The 19,849-nt window shown below is 44.7% G+C and overlaps 1 long non-coding RNA gene across 1 annotated transcript; it reads right to left on the bottom strand.

Moving 5' to 3' along the window:
• Positions 1 to 657: 657 nt before the first annotated feature.
• Positions 658 to 6,376, bottom strand: LOC109370125. The gene is made up of 3 exons (XR_002119972.1): positions 6,312 to 6,376; positions 1,991 to 2,192; positions 658 to 1,546 (listed from the first exon to the last, which is right to left on the bottom strand). It is a non-coding gene; the product is annotated as an uncharacterized LOC109370125 (long non-coding RNA).
• Between the last annotated feature and the right edge of the window lie 13,473 nt (positions 6,377 to 19,849).

Genomic DNA, 19,849 nt, shown 5'->3' with positions numbered 1-19,849 from the left:
GCTTTTAAGAATATTAACATTTTTATAGGCCTTTTCTAACAGCTATTTTGTAGTTGAACAATGTGATCTGTTCAGAAGATTTTAGGCTCATAGTTTGCAATGACTGAAGTCATGCATTTACATGACCAAAGCTGGACGTCAGTTACTTTGGTAATGGAAGCAGCAGAAGAATGTGGAGGAACACTGTCCTGCCCCAGGAATGTAGATGCTCTTCAGCAGCTCCCCAACCCTAGGGCCCATCTGCAGCAGAGAAAGATGTGGCAGAGAAAGATGTGGCATTTTCCACAACGATGTGCCAAGTGAAAAACGGAGCTTCTCGGGGCTGAAGACAGTCAACAAAGCATAGCAAAATGGGAAGCACAGGTGCAAAGACTGTGTGAGAAAGTAACACACGAGAAAAGCAAAACTCAGGAAAAGTTCTAGATACAGCCATGGTTGAAAAGGAGATATACTGGGGGAATATTGTAAACTTCTCCCTTCTGCCTTCTGTATTAAATAATTATCTCCTATTAAGGTCCTCAACACAGCATATTTTCTTGCTTAAATTTGTGACCTCATTCAATTTCAATTGATTAAAAGCAACTAATCCCATTTAGCACATCTTTAAACATGGCCTGGAAGGAAAAGAAGCTATATCACTGTTGCTTCATTATCAAGTCAGCATCTTATTTTTTTTTTAGCGTCACCCACCAGAGTACAATGCTTCCTGTTGTTTTTGTTATTTTTAGTTCATCGTTGTCCTTTGGAGATTTGTAATTAATTTTCACAAGGCATGAGCGTCCTCTCTGGGATGTGCATGTATAATCGGATCGCGTAAGCCACATTTTACCGCCGAACTGGAGAGCTGCTGATAGGAAAAGAGAATGGCATTGGAACGATGGGGAGCAGCAAAAGTTTTGAGTTAGACTATTTAACACTGTCCGACTTTATTTCCTGTGACTTCCACCTCCCGCTTCGCGCAGCACGCGGGGACAGCTGCAGCACGGGGCTTCAGCACCACAGGCACGGACAGCGCCCAGCCGAGTCCCCCAGCCCTCCTCCAGTATCGCCTGCGTCCCTGTGCGCCTCTGGGAAAGGGTAGGGCCTCCCCCATCCTACATCACCGGGAAGATGGGTTCCTGGAGCACTGCTTCTGCACGAGGAGGGGAGATGAAAAAGAATGGGACCGGCTGTCTCAGCAGGGTTGAAAGGCCCCGAGATGCCAGAGGGCCACAGCAGTTTGTGTGTGCAGATGCACACATCTAAGTGTGGATCTCCTTCAGAGGCTGCAGGGAAACTGGCAGAGTCTGTGTGGAAATTCGTTTCATCCTAACGATGATGCCTAAAACGGCACAGCTAAGTCGCACTTTGCAAGAGCCTGTTTCTCGCTCCTCACTAGACAGGGAGCTCGGGGTGATAGGATCATCCATAGGTATTTGTACTGCAGACAGCTGATACGAAGGCAGATGAATCCTCTGATTTCTCAGTAGCTGGCTTCTGTTCCAACAGCTGCCTCTTTGTGTATTTTTTCCTGTCTTCAGAAGTATTGTATGACTTATACGATAAGCTTCCTCAGGAAAAGAACAAACAAAATTGATCAAAAATGAACCATACCCTCTAGATAAAGCAAATAGACTGAGACGAAATAAATGGAGACGAAAACCTGTCAATATTTAGAGGACATGTAAATGGATAATTTTGGCATAGTTGTGCTAATTTGCAGCCTGTCTTCTGCTACAGAGTCCAGAAGTGGTTCCTTGCTCCTGTTATTAGCACTCATTGATTTCTGCTGTGCAACAGACATGCAAATGGCTTTGCAATCAAAGAAATCGATCTCTGGAGGGATGCACTCCACAAAACTTGTTGACCCCCCCCCAAAAGTGGAGTCCACTCAGACAGCAGCAGAAGCAGGCTTTGCCACCTGTGGGGGCTGGAGCCTAATGAATACTCAGTTTGGTATTAATGGTCTTTTGAAAGTGGTCATGCTTTGAAATCCCAGTGAACAACTTACCTTTAAAGAGGCCAGTACAGAAGATTATCCTGCTTACACAAGCTCTGCCATATATTTCTGATTCTTTTACTGTTTGTTTAGACTTGTCCAAAAGGATATTAATTAGGGGAACTGAGGCTTATGGTTCTCCAGTAGCTCTGGAGGCTTTTCTCTCAGTTTCAGGGCTGCTGGTGGGAATGGTTTGACATGAGGGAGCTTAAAGCTGTGAGAGAGAACAAAATACATAGCGTGATCCAAGCTCTTCAGAAAACAGCTTAGCAGTTATCACTCAGAGGAAGCAGTCTATGCTCCTTGATCCATGACAACTGGAAGAAAACTTTAAAGACATTTGTGATCACAGAACAGAGAATCAAAGTAGATTCCATCAGTAATTAAGGATAGACTTGAGAGATGAAAGAAAAGTCACCTTGCCCATGACTTACCACAAGCAAGAAAATTGTGTTTACAGTTGACTAGTAGCATGAAGGTAGGATGGAATAGATCATTTAGTGCAGTACTTGAAGCCTGACGGGATGTGGGACCAAAACTTGTAGCCCACAGAAAAAAGTCCAAGATAAAGGAGTCCTGTGCATGGTGCCATCGGCAGCCAGTGGTGCTCAAAGGCCTGCATCACCTGCTGGGGACAGTGGTTATCCCAGGCAGCAGACAAAGTCTTGATAGCACTTTGAGAACAGTGAACTGCGAAGATTTATTATCTATCCTACAAGGCCTATTTTCTTTCATCAGTTTTAATTTACAGAGGAGTTACATTGCGCTCTTTCACCGTATTACCCTGTTCTTTGGGGAAAAGACTCAGAGAGGCACCACATTTATCTTCCTTCCAGCACTTACTGTTTTCTGCTTACCATTTCACCTCCCTTCTTTGTCTTAGATAAAGACTAACTTGGACCCTTCACATGGTGATCCCACGATATTGTTAACGAGAACAAATTACATATTGGCACGAAAGCTCTGAGAGTCAGGGGGAGGACTATGGTACAATAATCTAGAACACATATATCAATTTGTACAATAATATTAAAATGGAGCTCTAGTGACAAGTATCTGATCCTAGATAAATTTAAGATAGCAGGAAAATAAGGACTTCCAGCAGAGTAATTCATAAGTAAAATGAATGGGACTGTGGAATACATTGTGTACGCTGAAGATCAAGTGTCCCCCTCCAGTGGCATGTAATGCTTTCATTTCTCTTCTGGCCATTAAATTTGTCAGGCAATTCCCCTTTACTGTTTCATTCTTCCTTCAGATTTGTATACTTTGGAAAAGGTTCTTTTCTGTTAAAACAGAAATTAGGACAGGGAGGTGCACAGGGAAGTCCTGTGGCATGGATCATGCCCAAGAGAAGACTGAGTGGTTGGTATCTCTCTCCCAGACTTACATGATCAATTTCAAGTCTATGCTCTTCCCTGAATCCACTCTGCTGCTCTGTTGGCATTTTGTGTGCAGTGTGTGTGCTGCAGATGTGTCCCAAGTGACACCATTCCCTCACAGTGTGAGTAAGGTGAAGTTCTTATTGTGGGTTTCAGCAAAAGCAAAGGCCTTAGGAAGAGTTTGATGGCTACAGATACGTATGGAACAGGTAGCTGGTATTGAAGGCCCATCTGCATGATTAGATGCTGATGGAAATGCATTCCAGCTTACTCTGTGTGCTGCCAAACTTGGGCAGTGATGGCTCAGGGGCCACACAACATTTTGGGCAGGGAGGCAGATGAGAGCCCAGGACTTCAACGTATTTGTGACCCACATACCCACATACTCAGAGGGAACATGTTTGTCAGTAACCCCAGAGAGCTCATCTGGTGTTTGACAAGCTCATGCCGGAGAAGTGGGAGTGCCCCAGTGAACACAGACTGAACCTGTGGCCCTTCTCTCCCTACAGTTTGAGATAAAGGATATGGAGCAGACCTGGACTTTAATTAACACTGCTGACAGATTAGACAAACCTCTTCTGGAAGAGGCTGAAACAAAGGCCACCATCCTGGTGGCTTCCTGAGGCTGTTTCCAGCTCAATTTTTTCATAGCTTTAAGTGCAAGGTGACCTGATTTCCTTCCATAGCTGGGTCACTAAGACCCATGCTGCTTACACAGGGACTGGATTGAGCCTCTTTGCAAGCTCCCAAACTCCTTTCCATGCACTGGGAGAAATCTGTTTGCTTGGCAGTGTCTTTGGCAGGAAAGGTACTGTTGAGTAGAGAACACGGGAGCCTGTACCACCTCTGCCAGACAGATATTTCTCATTTCCTCCACCAAAGGATTGACCTGTATGAGGTTAGAGAGCAGAACAGTTGACTCACTGACGGTGGAACCTGTACTGGTATTTGGAAAGCTCTGTCACTGCCTCCTGGCAGATGATATTGCAGGTAGAATGCAGACAAAAAAAAAAAGTACCCTGCTCCATCCTAGATGTTGGTGGAGAGCTGAGAAAAGCTTGTGTTGCTGCACAGTAGCACCAGTAGCCCTTGAACTTAGCAAAACGGAGCAAAGCATCCTTCCTATGTGTAATTGTGAAAAAGGATTATTTCCAAGTCCTTCCTAGCACTCACAGAGATTAAAAAGCTGCATGGTGGAACCTGGGCAACACCACAAGGCTTGGTAAATGAGCCAAGAACGAGCTGTCACTGCAAATGTATGGTGATGACCAAAACCAGTGCAGCAAAGTGAGGTTTTTCACTTGAAACCTTTCCATTCCCAGCTGAATCCTGGCTTTCCAAACAGATCTATGAGCTCTCACCACTCCTGTAATTCACTGGAAATTGAACATAGTTTATTACCAGCTGTCTCTTGTCTATTATATTTACAACAGTGGAAAAGGCCTATCCTTCTCTGACAGTAAGTCTACACTATAGAATAGAAGAAAAAGCTTGTTTTAGCTTGTAATCCAAGTAAACTTGACAAGGAGCGAACAGAAGGGCAAAAGAACAGAAAAACATTTTAATAACACTAAAAAAAGAAAAAAAAGAAAAAAAAACAAGGAAAAAAAAGAAAGAAACAACAAATCCAAAGAAGACAGCTGAAACGTTTGAAGTGCTACTGCTCAAGCAGCTCACTTTTTTTTTTTTTTCCCAAAGTCACTTTCTAAATAAATAATGCAACAAATACCTCTGCAACTATCTCAAAAACATTTGGAAGCGTGCTTGCAGGTATTCAGGATTTAGAAGAAATGTGTATGAAATTCAGTCTCCTAATCATAAAAAGAAACCAGTCTCACTCCAGTGATTCTGGATTGCCTATGAAACCCAACAAAGAAAGGCCCCATGGCACCTGCTGCACCTCATCTCCATCATCTGAGTGAACAAGAAATTAGATTTTTAAGCATCTTTGCCTCCCAGATTTGATGAATGGACAAATCTTTCACCCCAGTTAAAAATGAAAAACATACACATTAGCATGTGAATTTTGTCATATATACTGGAAAATGCAATCCCTAATTTCTAACTGTGGGATTCAATAGATGAAATACTGAAGTACAGTTTTAGCATAGTTACAACACTGGAGAAGACAGGCAGCAGAACTGAATCTTTAGATCAGGTAAGGTGATCCCACTGCAGATCTCAGATCATGCTTTGCTTAGCATACATTCTATGGCAGTGACCACAAGCAACCAAGCTACCAGGGGTCCGTGCTGCACTGTACCAGCATGATATGCAGACATACACACGAAATCACTGGAATCACTCAGCTTTCACAGCTGTAGGCTGTAGGGCATTGATCACCCCTGCATTGATGAGTTGATGGTTGGGCTTGTGGTGTTTTCCAACCTTACTGATTCTGATTCTGTCATTTCACTCTGAACAAGTGCGGCTGGAGCCTGCTCTGCAGAATCACAATGTTGTTATCTCAAAGCACCACCAGCTCAGCCTTCATTCATACCATGGTGGTGACATCTGTACATTCAACAGGTCCAGATCCCTACTGAAGAGCTGGCTAGGGAAGGGAGTTTACTGCAGTGTAGAGTGTACCCCACTGGGGCCCTTGTCTTTGGCTGACTTGCATAGAGCAGTCTCTACGTATTGCCTCTCTGTTTCTTCAGTCACTGCCAAGCAAGCAGATTTTCTGAAAAGTGTGAAAGAGTATGGAAGCAAATCCTTTCCCAGTCTGGAAGAGGGCATTGCTGCTGTGGAATGCATGGAGGGCAAGGTCACTCCTATCCTGCATGCCTCCACAGGCTCCATTGCAATCACAGAGGGATTTAAGCTGGAAGGGTCCCCTGGACAGCATATGATTCAAACTCCTGCTTCAGTTATGTCAGGATTCCCAAGGTCGTATCTAGTCATATCTCCAACAGACTCCTATAGGCAAAACACTAAGAGTTGGAGCAGACCTGGAGGATGGACCAGATGGTGGTGATGGTACTTAGGGTAGCACTGGTCTGGAGCAGAGTTCTGAGCTATGTCACAATGTCTGTACTTCTCTGCAGAGCCAATGACTGCCACGTGAAACTTCCAGGTGGCTTCCTCTGACTGAAATACCCTGTAGCAGGAGAGTCTAGGCGCAGACTAACTGAGGTTGGCAGTGATGCTTCGAGACACCAAGAGCAGCCACAGGGCGGGTTGCAGATGTTGGCACAGCCTCTTCACGTCTTTGATGCTGACACAACCTTTGGTTAACAGAAAATCTCTGAAGTTTTTAAACATGGGAGAGAGGAGACAATGGCAAGGCCAAGTTTAAGAGCTGATGCTTCTCAGGTCTCCATCAGCAAAAATATCAGACAGAAGTGATTAAATAGATTATGCTAATTAACAGATATAATATACAGAGGAGAACAAGACAGCATTTTCTCAGCATTTGCCCAGGTGACAAATAAAGTTTTCCCAGATGATTTGTCCTGTGTAATGTCCATGCAGACATGCTATAGAATAAATAAAGCAAAATAACTGGCTTGGGTTTGTATCTGCTCAGTTACCTCACATCCTCCTAGACTTTTCCTATTTAAGCTCAGTCATTAAAAGAACAAAAAATATACTTAGTAATTGAGAGGAAAACTAATGCTGTGTTCCCAGCCCTTGGAAACACAGGGCACTGCCTTGCATTCAGCTCGTGCTGAACCTTGTCTCCACCAGCTGTGCATCTGTAGATGATAGGATGAGAGGTAACGGCCTTAAGATGTGCCAGGAAAAGTTCCGGATGGATATTAGGTAACATTTCTACTCAGAAAGAGAGGTGAGGCAGTGGCACTGGCTGCCCAGGGAGGTGATGGAGTCATTGTCCCTGGAGGTGTTCAAGAAACCTGGAGATGTAGCACTGAGGGATGTGGTTCAGTGGGCATGGTGGGGATGGTTTGATGGTTGGACTAGATGATCTTAGAGGTCTTCTCCAACCGTAATGAATTTGTGATTCTCTGCTGGAAAGTTTTCTTGGACCCCTCTGGTCAGGGCAATAAGGTGGCTTCTCTCAGATTCATCACTGTCCTGCACGATACATAGCTGTGCTGTTGCAGGCTGGGATCCAGTCCTGCAGTGCCCTCCGTGCTGCAATTACTGACAACTGCACCAGGATGGTGACTGCAGGTGCCAGGAACATCTGTCACCACTTGTGCTGTTTGAAAACAGAGCAGCAGGACCTGAAGCAGGGCAGGAGTAGGAACCAGAGCTAGGAAATCAAGCAACAACATTAGAAGTAAGACAAAGGCCTTGTTGGTGCATCAAAGTCTATTTAGTACTTCTGTATGATTGGAAATGCTGCAAGTAGATTGGTACTACGGAGATCTGTTTGTAGGGTTTAGCATGTCTCTTCAACTAGAAACCCCATGGCACTCCCCAAAAACACATGCCACACTATGGGGTTAATCAGCTGTGAGGAGCCTCCCTCACCTCATCTGGAGACCCTGTGGCCCAAGGAGTGCCCCAAAGTGCTGTGATCTGTCTCAGCTCCAGCCACAGTACATGGCCCAGCCCCAAGCCCTCAACGCAGCTGCTGCTTGTGGAAAAGACAAGCCTTCCCCTTTGGTCTCTGTCTTCCTTGTGCACTCTTCCCAGATAATGACAGGTTTTTGGCTGCTTAGATGAGTCTTTCATTTATATATTAACATTTTCTTTGGCCTGTTTGTTCAGTGTCCAAATATTTCATCAGTGGTTGTGCTTGAGGGTAGTTTGCATTTTTATTATCTAGTTAATCACATGAAATAAGGTGCTTTTTTCTTTCTTTCTCTTTGTTCTTTTTTATTATTATTTATTCTTAATTAAGAAGATGCCTAAACTTGTTGTGCAAGAGCAGCACAGCCTTGCACCTCCCAGGCAGGAGCAGGCAGTGCTGCCAGGGGAAATGTCTCACACACAATCTTCCTTTCAGATCTGGTTATAAAAGATAAGTGGCACTGACATGACCAATGTGATAAATGTCAACTGCTGTCTTGCTGAACCTGAAATTGCACTTATTAGAACAGCTTATCACTGTTTTCTTTTATAGACAAATACGTAAGCTATATGCCATTAATGCACTGAGACTTCTTTGAGACTAGTATTGATTTCAGCAAAGCACTAACACGCTGAAAGAGAGAAATGTGAAATATGAAAGATACGGTTAAAGTGGAAATAAATATCCCCTTGAAGTGCTCCTTGTACCTCCCAAGCCATCTGCTTCCCAGCTGGGGTGAGTTCTGCATTGCAGCAGGAGCACAGCCCTGGCCGGACATCAGGCACCACCAGAAAGATCTAATTTTACAGTGGTTTTCCCACTATTGCTTTTTGGTCAGCAACAGCTCATCAGTTTTCTCACTTTAATATTCTCTTCACAGTTTTCCGTGGCACTGTTATCCCTTTCGGGAACTGGTGCTATACTCTTATTTCTTTCCCTGTCACTAAACAGAATCAGAAACTAATTCCTCTGCAGTTCCTCGAAGGGAACTCCCTTGACTGCACTCTTTGTGCTGTGCCCATTCCTGCTCCCCAAGGCATCCATACCACATCCCTATCTCCGCACTCACCATCATTTCTCTCCCACCATGCAGCCACCCGAAGCCTGATGCTCCTGACACGTCACTGCTGGCCATGGGGTCACCCTGGGGGAGAAGTGATAGGAGTACTTGGGTCCCTTCGAGGTGTGGCTGTGCCTGTAAGCCCCTTCTCTCTCCTCTAAGGGCAAGACAGGTGCTCATGTGCACAGATATACTGGTGCATCTCCATCTCTTCTGCTTCTTCCATTAAAACTCATGAAACCCTGTGATACAACCTTTTCTTGCACTTCATCCAACACTTGATTTGAGTCTTTTCCTTGCAGATCTCCAAAGGCCATCTGGTCGTGGCCCTGGGCACCCAGCTCCGGGTGTTTTCAATTGGGCAGGGTTTACGCCAGAGGGATACAGAGGTCCTTATCAGCCTCAATGTGATCCCATGAGAAATCAGTTTCATGAGCTTCACTGAACACTATCACAGCACTGAAGCATCAAGTCTATTGAATTTAACCCTAGACACTTCCTTGGTGAAGCTCCTTGGAGGTCAGAGTACCTTGTGAAATTGCTTCTGCATTCTTCAGGGACATCCAGAGGTCATGGAAGCTCCAGGCAGAGCCTCCTGTCATGGTGATGCTTCCAAAAAGCCTGGTTGCTCCTTGTTGGGGTGCACAGTTTTGAGGCTCCACCAATTGAGACCGCCTTCCCTATCTCTTCTCGCCAGATCCCAAGTTCACTGGCATCACTATTCCTGCATGCAAGAATCTTACAAAGCTTTAGGCAGTCCACAAATGTCCTCTGCTTACTGCAGTGCTCTGGAGAACTTAATTCCAGGCCTGGGGCCCCCAGCATAAGAAGGATGGTTTTAGAGTGCTTTTGAAGCAGGTCTAGAGGAGGGCCTCAAAGATGATGAGGGAACTGCAGCACTTCTCCTATGAAGACTGGCTGAAGGAGTTTTAAATTGGAGCAGAGAAGGCTCTGGGAAGTCTTAATTGCAGCCTTCCAGTACTTGAAGTGAGCCTGTAAGTGGGAAGGGGACTGACATTTTATATGGTCTAATAGTGATAGGACAAGGGAGAGTGCTTTTAAACTAAAAAAGAGTAAATTTAGATCTGATATAAGGAAGAAATTCTTCACTCAGAGAGTGGTGAGACCCTGGCACAGCTGCCCATAGAGCTGTGGGTGCCCCGTCCCTGCAGGCGCTCAGGGCTGGGTTGGATGGGGCCCTGGGCAGCCTGAGCTGGTGGGGGGCAGCCAGCCCACGGCAGGGGTTGGTGGGCTTTAAGAACCCTAATTCTATCAGTTCAGCATTATCCATCCAGGTATGGAAAGTCCCATTAGAAAAGTTTGCTAAATCCAGGTCAGGTTGCTTTTCCTTTCCAACAGAAGTATCCCAGTGCCATGGTAATGAGCAAGAGGTGTAGGAGCATCTGTGTTGCCATTGCTGGGGCTGTTAGAGGTGCACTGAGCTGCCTATGTCCATGAGCTGCCAGTAGCCATCCCCTGAGTAAGCTCTGCTGACTGCCCTCTGAGAAGACCCAGACTAGATGGGAAATAATGGAAGGAACAAATGTTTTCTCAAAAATAGCACTTCCCTTTGTGTCTCTGGACAGACAGATTCCTGCTGAGAATGAATTTAGGTACAATTGGTTGCTGTGGGTAAGGAAGGCCACTACTTCTCAGAACAGACTGTCTATAAGATGGACTGAATTTGTACATACTAATGCAATTACTATAAAAAAATAAACATACGGAACAAGAGAGAAGGAGGTACTGAAGCAGCCAGTGCCAGCTGCAGGCAGTGAGGGTGCCTTTGGTCCCCTCTTTTCTCCAGGTTGGGCCCGGAGCCCGTACTGGAGCCACAGATCTGCGGTTCTGCTACTGCATAAAGTATTGCACCGTGTTTGACCTGGACAAAGATTTTGTCCCTTCCAGCATGAAATGATGCCATGTGGATGTCGCTGGCCTTATTAAAGGTCCCTCACCAACCATCAGAAGAGGAGGCACAAATAACACAGCTGGCATCTGGTGGTCACAGCAAACACCATAAGAAGACAAACCCACGTGAGGATCACCAAGGGGCAGCTGTCACAGCAATGTCCCCATCTGTGCATGACCTCTGTGTGGTGTCAGCCACTCCGGTTCTGGCTGCGGGAGATGGTGCCAGTTGATGGGAACCACAGCCGGAAGAAGAAAGGGAGCAGAGAAGAGGGTCACCAGGTGTGATGGAGCTCTGAGCCTCCACTGAAACTTTGGTTTGAGGTTAACACAGCACACAGGCTTAAAAGGAGCAGATAGTATTCCAAGTGTGCAGAGCTGTTTCCCTTCTCCACTCCTGTAGGGTCAGGGAAATTGTTGCAGCATTGCCTCTACCCCCGCTCTAATGATGCCCATGAAAATTTGAGAAAGTGGTGGAGATTCCTCCATTTGTCACAGGGTGCTTTCAGTAATGAGGCAGCTGGAGGAGGAGGTCATTCAGCTTTTTTTACAGCACTCACAATTTGGATATTCCATAGTACAACAGCAATTGGAGTGGCTCACCAGCTTCTCAGACTTAGCACGAGAGCTGTGTTAGCCAGGCAAGCCCTGCCCTGTCCGGACACATCAGAAATTCAGCTCTGCAATCATACCTTGTGATTAAATCTTCTCATTTGTCCCTGGTCTGTCTTGTGGAGCACAGCAGTCCAGCACGTGCTGAAAGCTGCAAGGGACTGGGCAGCCAACAGCCATCGAACCTTCAGAGCATCTCTCACTGCCTGTACCAGGCACAGCTTGGAAACATCCATCTTGCTTTCAGTGCTGCATTCAGGCTTGGAAATGTTATCCGCACACTGAGAGTGCAGGGCTGGGTGTACTGCTTTCCTATTTCACAGGTTGGTTTACCTGCAACTCTCATCATAGAAGCAGAGAAAATGCGCTGCACTGACTGCCGTGTTCCCATTTAGCTCTTTTGCAAATACAGCACTGCTGGTGGAGCGGAGCCCAAGGATAGCTCTACCTTTTTGTCTTTTCCTTCAGAATCTACATTCATTTTATATTCAGCTGCTGTCACATTCCCCCTAACACACATGCTTTTAGAGCTTCCTCAGAAATGTCTCTGTTTAAGCTGCACTCCTGTGCCTTTTTTCTCTGTCTCCCCTTTCTCCAGTGGTTATTTCTATTTTTGTAACAACTGGAGAACTTCAGCAAGCTATGAAACACAGCAGGAGACTTGTTTAGGTCTACAAGCAAGCACAGGCAGAGGAAGAAGCATTCTCTCCCTCACTGAGATGTCCTGGGATGGGGAGGTTGCTGTTGGGCACTGCCTCTCTGATAGAAAATGGCAAATACTTTAGTTCACTGTTTTCTTCAGCAGATTTTCCAGCCGCTGTTTCCACCCTTCTCACCCTGCCAGACTGAGGGCCATGCACCAGAAACCTGCTCATCTCCATTCCCAGCAAGCCACCTCTTGTGCTTCTGCTGGAAAGCATTGAACTCATGGCCATTGCCTCTAGAAATGCCAGGGCAAACAGTGTCTTGGCATCATACGGTGCCAATTCTGATGTCTTGGATGCAACAGGAGCCATGCTTTTCCTATTGCTCCATCTCCTCCATTAAAAAACAAACAAACAAACAAAAAACAAACAAACAAAAAAAAGCCCACAGATAAACATCTCATCCTCCACTAATCTCCCATTCCCAATAAAAATGAAAACCATGAGTGTCATATTTAGTGATTGCATGTGTTTGTAGGTGTTTACTTCTTGCTTCCCAAAATCCTTCTTGATTCACTGATGTCCCCTCTACTTCAGAACAGCACATTTCCATGAGGAAAATTTTACCTTACTGCTGTGATTCTCACATGAATATCCTCAGATCTGAGCACTGTACTTCTCTTCCCAAAGCAGAGCCATACCAGTGCAGGATGCCGGCACATGTATGCGAGGCAAATGCTGCTCTCCACACACCAAGCTGTGAAATGAGGGAGAGTGGCGTTTATGGCATCAAATGGGCATTTGGCTCCAGTAAGGATAAGCACCAACATGGAGCCAGCTGGGGGCAGGAGTTCTTAAAGGGTTGTGGAGGAAATGGAGGGAGAAGGAGGAAGGGCGGTGAGGCCCTGGCACAGCTGCCCATAGAGCTGTGGGTGCCCCATCCCTGCAGGCACTCAGGGCCGGGTTGGATGGGGCCCTGGGCAGCCTGAGCTGGTGGGGGGCAGCCAGCCCACGGCAGGGGTTGGAGATGGGTGGGCTTTGTGGCTCCTTCCAACCCAAACCACTATGTGATTTTATGAATTTATAAGGGATCGTTTGCCCCCTGAGTACAGCAACACTTTAAATATCCTTCTGTTCCTATTTCAGTTTAACAGGTTTAAAATACAGCACCATTTCAGCTTGTTTTGCCTTTGTTAAAAAGAGCTTTTGGAAGCCTGGTACTTCCTTGGAATGACAGATAATGGACATGTCTATTGATAACAGCACAGTGCATGCATCAACAAGCATTTAAATCCCTCTGTACTGTTAAATATCTAACAGTGCCAGAAGGAACTTTGCTAATTCTGTGGGTGTGTGGAAAACGTGTCTCTCTGTTCTTGTTAATTCTTCCAGGGCAGAGGGAAATGTTGCCATGCAGCTGACAGCCTCTCTCAGGTAATGAAATGCTGCGATTCAGTGGTTTCCCTCACTCACAAAGGCATCACCTTCTTCCCATTTGTATTCCACCGAGAGGCTTAGCAAGATGAGGAAAATAACTTCAGAAGTAATTGTAGTATGTCTGCAATTCACTTCTGGGTTTTATTTTTTTTAAGGCTTTATCTGCTACAACACCTATTCCTTGTGCTGAAGAGAATTCAGTGAGGGGTAAATAGCTAATTTCATTAGCAGGTGTGATTTCTCCATAGTGTGAATTCTACTGAGTAAAAATGCTAAAAAAATTGAATTCTATTCTAAGCTTCATGAAGGGCTACCAAAGTGACATTTGCAAAGGAGGCTTGTATGGATCTAACTTACAGAAAGATGACACATTTTGAGGAGGTCTAGAGAGCAGAAAATGAGGATGAATCAGTTTTAAAGCCAGTGGGGTTTCTTTTGTCAAATACTTGTCATGGTTGCAACAAAAGAACGTCTGCAACTCTAGCCAGAGGAGCAAACTATTAGCTCCAAAAGAGGTCAGTGGGAGAGAGTGTTATTAACCAGTCACTTCCATCATAAAATGATTTTCCCTCCACTTGAAGAAGGCATTTATCTCTGAAGCTTTACAAGACAAACATGCAAAGCACAGATTTAAGGGCATCTGATAATGTTAGTCCAATTATAGCTCTGTTCCAACACCTCTTAAAGGCTGCTGCAATTCTTTTATCAGAGAGCTAATCCTCTATCACAAGTGAGTGAATTAGAGATATGAGGAAAACGCCATTTGTTGGTACTGAAAGAGCGGTGTTTCAGTATCACCAGCGTTATGAATCCTGCGGATCTAACACACCTCCTAAGTCCTCTCCTGTAAATGAACTGTAGGAAACATTTCTGTTGATTTTTCCCCATCAGCCCACATGCTTAAACTACGAGTTCTGGCTCTCAAGCTGTTACGCATCAGTTGCTGCAACACGCGCAATGTTCTCTTGCTAATGACAGGTAACCACAGCTGGCTGAGCACATCAGGAAAGTTGACTGTAGCTATTTATCAGGGGAATTGAGGCCCTCTGACAGTAAGATCTGAAATAGGCAGAGATCTTGGTGCCCGGTTCTGACATGGTGACCTGGTGTTCCAGGGCTGCCAGCATCACACTGGAGGCAACGCCAGGCAGCTTCTACTCACTCCATTCCCTTGAGCTCACTCCCGAGGCTCTCTGCTCCCCTCTTAATATCAGGAGGCCCTAGGAGCAGGAAAGGGCTGCAAGGGCTGGGGACCTCTGGAGGTCCTCTTTCCCACCCCCAAAGATGCCCCTCAGGAGAAGCAGGCACAGCTGAGGCCTTTCCCCACCACAGAGCACTCTGATGGCTGTGCTCCCCATGCACCTTGAGGCCTCTTGGGGCAAGGATGGCTATGGAGATAGGTGATAGAAACAGCTCATCTGACAAAAATGCCGATTTCTCCATTTAGACAGAAGAGGTGAATCATTCCCCTCCATATTTTCCTGCCACCAGGAGTCAGCTGTGGCTAGAACATTTAAGGATTTGACCCCCAGGTGCTGCAGGCAGTTACAAGATGTTGGCTCTCTCATAAGCTCATTAAGTTTCCCACTGAACATACTAGAATTACTGCTGTTTCAGCATTTCTTTGCAGTACTTAGATCTGCACACAGAGCCTTCCACTTCACTATTCTTTGATACCAGCTCACCTGGGACCTCCCTTGGCATTCACCATGATCATGAGAAGAATTTTGCCCTCTTCTTAGCCTTGGTCACAAACAGAGAGCTGGCAATTTCATCTGTCCATCAAATGGGGATATCCTCACCACCCATGTAAATCCATCTCTCTGAAGATGGATGATGGATACACCTACAAGCGCACACACATTTCAGATGAAATCCCACTAGAGCCCTCCATGGCTCTCCTGGCGCCTTCCTATCACCTAATCAAGCCACTCCAGCATTGCCACTCCAAGGTCCCATCTTCCCTTTTCCACAACCACACCACACTGTCTGCCCAAATACTTTGTGGTAGATGACATTTTCTTCTGTTGCTCTTTTCCAGATGAAAAGACTGATTTAACAAGGAAATCATCATTAGCCCAAAGTGCATCTCATATCTTTCACTCCAGCCCTCTGTCTCCTCTCCTTGTGTAATATTCTTTATTTTCTCTTAATCAGGTTGCCTGCAATTGCAGGACTAACGAGTGGGACTTCAGGAGCATATTTAACTATTTAATGCATTATCATCTTGCTCAGAGGGAGGCCAGCCCTAGTGGCTGCCTAATCCGTTCAGAACAATTTCTAAGACACAGGTTATGCAATTTTCCTGAGATAGATTAGAATGTGCTCTCCAGTTAGTTAGGAAATTTTGTCTGTTATCCCATATAAGCCTTTCTGGCTGCCAAAAATGATAGCTTCACCTGTCATCATCTCTGACCTTTGCACAAGCACACACATTTATCGTGGTCCCTCTGGTCTTTTGCATACAAAACAAACCCAAGTGCTTTAAGCTTTCTCCTCTATGACTGAACACTGCCTGCTCTTGTTCTCTCCTGGACTTTTTCAGTACAGTGAAGTTCAGACACAGCACCAGGTTAAGGCTCAGCACTGCTTGGTGCAGAGCAAACTATCACTGCTAACACCATCCAGGGAGATCTTTGCTTTTCATGTAACAGTATCACAATTTGATTCATATTAAGTTCAGAGTGCAACTATAATCTGCAGATTATTAATTCTAGAACTGCTGTTTATTCAGGTATTTTTCATTTTCATTCTACTTGTGCTTAATTATTCCCCTCTTGAATGCAGTACTTCCTACTTTTTTTTCACAGCAGTTTATCTCACTGGTTCCTGACCTTCCCTCTCATTTACCTAAAACATTCTTGATTCCTAATCAAGCCTCCCAGCCTGTAACCTTGGTGAGCTGACACATTCATTGGTTTTATAAAAGTAGCCTCTAATTCTTTGTTAATAGCATTAATGACAATATTTACCAGCAATAGACATGAGAGACTCCTGCAGAACTCCCTTTCTTTCCTCCAGGTTTGACAATCTATTGGTATTTTCCCTTCCTCTTGCTCACAGAAAACAAGCAGTCAAGGCTGTGCAGTCACTTCTGTATTTTTGGATACTTTCTGTCATTGGAAGTATTTAATGACATGGTGAGGGGATTATTTACTCCATTCTACTTTGCAGAGAAGTTCTGCAGCCTACAGTATTTCTGTGCTCACAGAAAGATCAGCTTTCCAGGACCTTCCCTCTCCCTGGTGGCTGCTTCCTGATGGCCCACTCAGCTGAAGGCAGCCTTCATTGCTAATCACTTTGCACATACAGTCAACTGCTTTGACTTCATGTTCAGCCCCCCCAAAATTGAACCATATAAGAGCCTTTGGCAAGGGCATGCACATGTCCACCCCGTTATTATGACAACTATGCTCTTCTTCAGCCTGGGTGGGATTTTGTTCCCTGGGGAATGAACCAGTACCGAAGTGATGAAATCACTCAGCACAGCGGCCAGCAGTGGCTTCAGAGGGCTGTTGTGACATCTGTGTGGCACGAGGCAGTGGCACCTTGTGGCACATGGAGGCAGGTAACTCAACACCATTTGTAGTTCACAGCATTCTGTGGCATGGGGGTATGGATACGAATGCTCAGTTGGCTCAATGCCTTTCATTTATTTGCAAAATAAATTCATCAAATAACCCCAACAACGATTGAATTCTGTCCAGTGTTTAGTGGTAAGTGCATGTTCAGAAATACAGTACTCTGTGCCCTCTGTTTAGAAATCCATCCTGAAAATAGCAGTCATCTGCAATCAGATGACAGAAGACACACGCTAATAGCAATGAGCATCAACACGTTGTCTTGAAGTTAAACCTGAAATCATGCCATATCAAGTTAGAGGCAAAGAAACAATAATCTGTTATGCAGAGATGAAGAGAATTTATACTACTGCCGTAAAGCGTTGTGAAAGAAAGAGCACATTTGATGTGAAAAACAATGAGCAGTACAAAGCAACAGCTCTACATGGTCGTGGTCAGCCTTCCTGAAAGTATTTCCACCATGCTGATACCCACATCAGCAGGGCAAGTTTCGATCTCACGCTGACCCTTGCTGTGGAAGTTCACTGTGACCTTAAAAGAGTTAGAGCCAACCTCTAGCAGGGAGGCCGCACCTGTGCAATGATACAGGATGTGCCTTTGGCCACTTTTTATCAGCTGTCCCACTGCTGTCCCTTCCTGGCTCCATGCATGCTCTCAGCCCCTTGCTGCATGAGAAGCTGGAATGCTTCTCTTAGAGTAAGCACTGCTCTGCAAGAACTAACACATCCATGTGTTACCAACATCATTTCCATCCTCAGTCCAAAGCATGGCACCATACCAGCCAGTACGAAGAAAACTGTCACAGCTGAAACCAGGACAAGCCTCTGCTGTGTTGTTGCTGTTGTTCTCTCCAGAACTGCTGCATGGCCATGAAGTACAATTGGACAGGCTTTGTTACTTAAGTATCCTTACCTATTTTCACTCATTTAATTTGCTCTTCTTACAGCAATTTTTTTATAATCCATACAATTTAGTTTAAATTCATGTTATGACTGTTTACGAGGGTGGATAGTGGTAGGAAATTGGGAATCATTTTAGACTGAGACAGGGGAGGTTTAGGTTAGATATTAGGAGGAAGTTTTTCACACAGAGGGTAGTGACAAACTGGAACAGGTTGCCCAAGGTAGTTGTGGATGCCCCATCCCTGGAGGCATTCAAGGCCAGGCTGGATGTGGCTCTGGGCAGCCTGCTCCGGTGGTTGGCGACCCTGCACATAGCGGGGGTTGAAACTCGATGATCACTGTGGTCCTTTCAACACAGGCCATTCAATTTTTCTGATTCTATGTCTGAAAGATTTTGAATTACCTACAGTTAATACAACCTGCTAAATGAATAAAAACTCTGCATATATTACGCCATCAACGGCAGTCACTAAACAGTACCAAAGGCAAGACAAGTCCCTCAGGTCCCCATGGATTATCAATGGGTACATTTTCCTTTTTGATGACCAAAGACTGCTAGCATTTTTCTGAACACAGTCTAACCAATTTGGGATTATGTAACACTTCAAATGAAGCTGTCAACTCCTGCTTTGCCTTCAAAATGTCATCTTAAAGTGTTAATAAAGAGACACGGTGGCTGTTTGCTCCTTTATCCTAAAGCTCATTACATTGCTCTTCCAAAAAATAGGCATTTGCACTGGTAGCTGCAAAGCTAGGTTTGAGCTATAATGACCATTATTTGGAATTGACCATTTAATTATTCCTCTTATATGATGACTGAAGGAAAAAGACTTTGAGCATTTCAGCTTTCTCAAGACTAATTATTCACTCTTTTTTTTCACACTTGTCTGTGTATATCTTTTACATTTACCCATGTCAACACGTTCTTCTTTTTTATTCTTTTTGATGTTTCTGTTTAAAACTTCCGATACAGCCATAACAACCTCTTACTATGCTCCCTGGTTTCCTGCTGCACTGGCACAATTTGTCATTTTGTGTCCTTTTATTACTTCTCAAAGACCACAATCATGTATCATTCTGATTGTTTCAACCACTTTTTTTTAAAGTATTCTGAAGTGAATTTAATCTGGCCCTATTTAGCTTTGGATCTCCAGCTTTTTAAAGTGCATCTTCTCAGAGAATACCTGTTCTTTTGAATTCTTCTCCTCTTTCAAGTATTTCTGAGGGGACTACACTTAACAAACATCTCTGTGTACAGAAGTAAGCTGGTTTGAAGTCCACATGGATTCTGTTGAACAGGCTGTCACCTTTCCCTACAGTAACAAAGTCCTGTTTATGTAACTAAAATCAAACTAATTTCTCCTTCCAGATTAGCAAACAATTCCAGACTAATCTGAATCAAGCCTAAAAGCCACTCTCAAATTCTATTCTCCATGAGGCAGCATCCTTCCTAATTGGTAGAACACTGGTACAGTTTGCACTCTGCCACATAATTTCCTGCATTGATTATAAGAAAAACATCTGTTCAAAGACAGATACCAATGGAAGAACACTCTCCTCACGGAACTTCCCTTTCAGGGCAACTCATTTTGTCACCTAACATCGTATTTTACCTTGATCAAATACAAAAACCTCTCTGCTACTCCACAGTCACAGTATAACTGAGCTTTGGTAGCATGCTTGTAATTTCATGTGACAGCATTTCACTATTTTTATAGTTCTCACACACATCATTTGGTTTACCCCTTGAGCTCTAGAATCATAGAATGGCTTGGGTTGAAAAGGACCACAGTGATCATCTGGTTTCAACTCCCCTGCTATGTGCAGGGTCGCCAACCACCAGAGCAGGCTGCCCAGAG

The sequence above is a fragment of the Meleagris gallopavo genome, chromosome 1 (genome assembly GCF_000146605.3).
Source record: "Meleagris gallopavo isolate NT-WF06-2002-E0010 breed Aviagen turkey brand Nicholas breeding stock chromosome 1, Turkey_5.1, whole genome shotgun sequence".
In the NCBI taxonomy this organism is placed as follows: domain Eukaryota; kingdom Metazoa; phylum Chordata; class Aves; order Galliformes; family Phasianidae; genus Meleagris; species Meleagris gallopavo.
The sequence above is the reverse complement of the archived record's forward strand: the minus strand, read 5'-3'. Positions and strand labels throughout refer to the sequence as shown.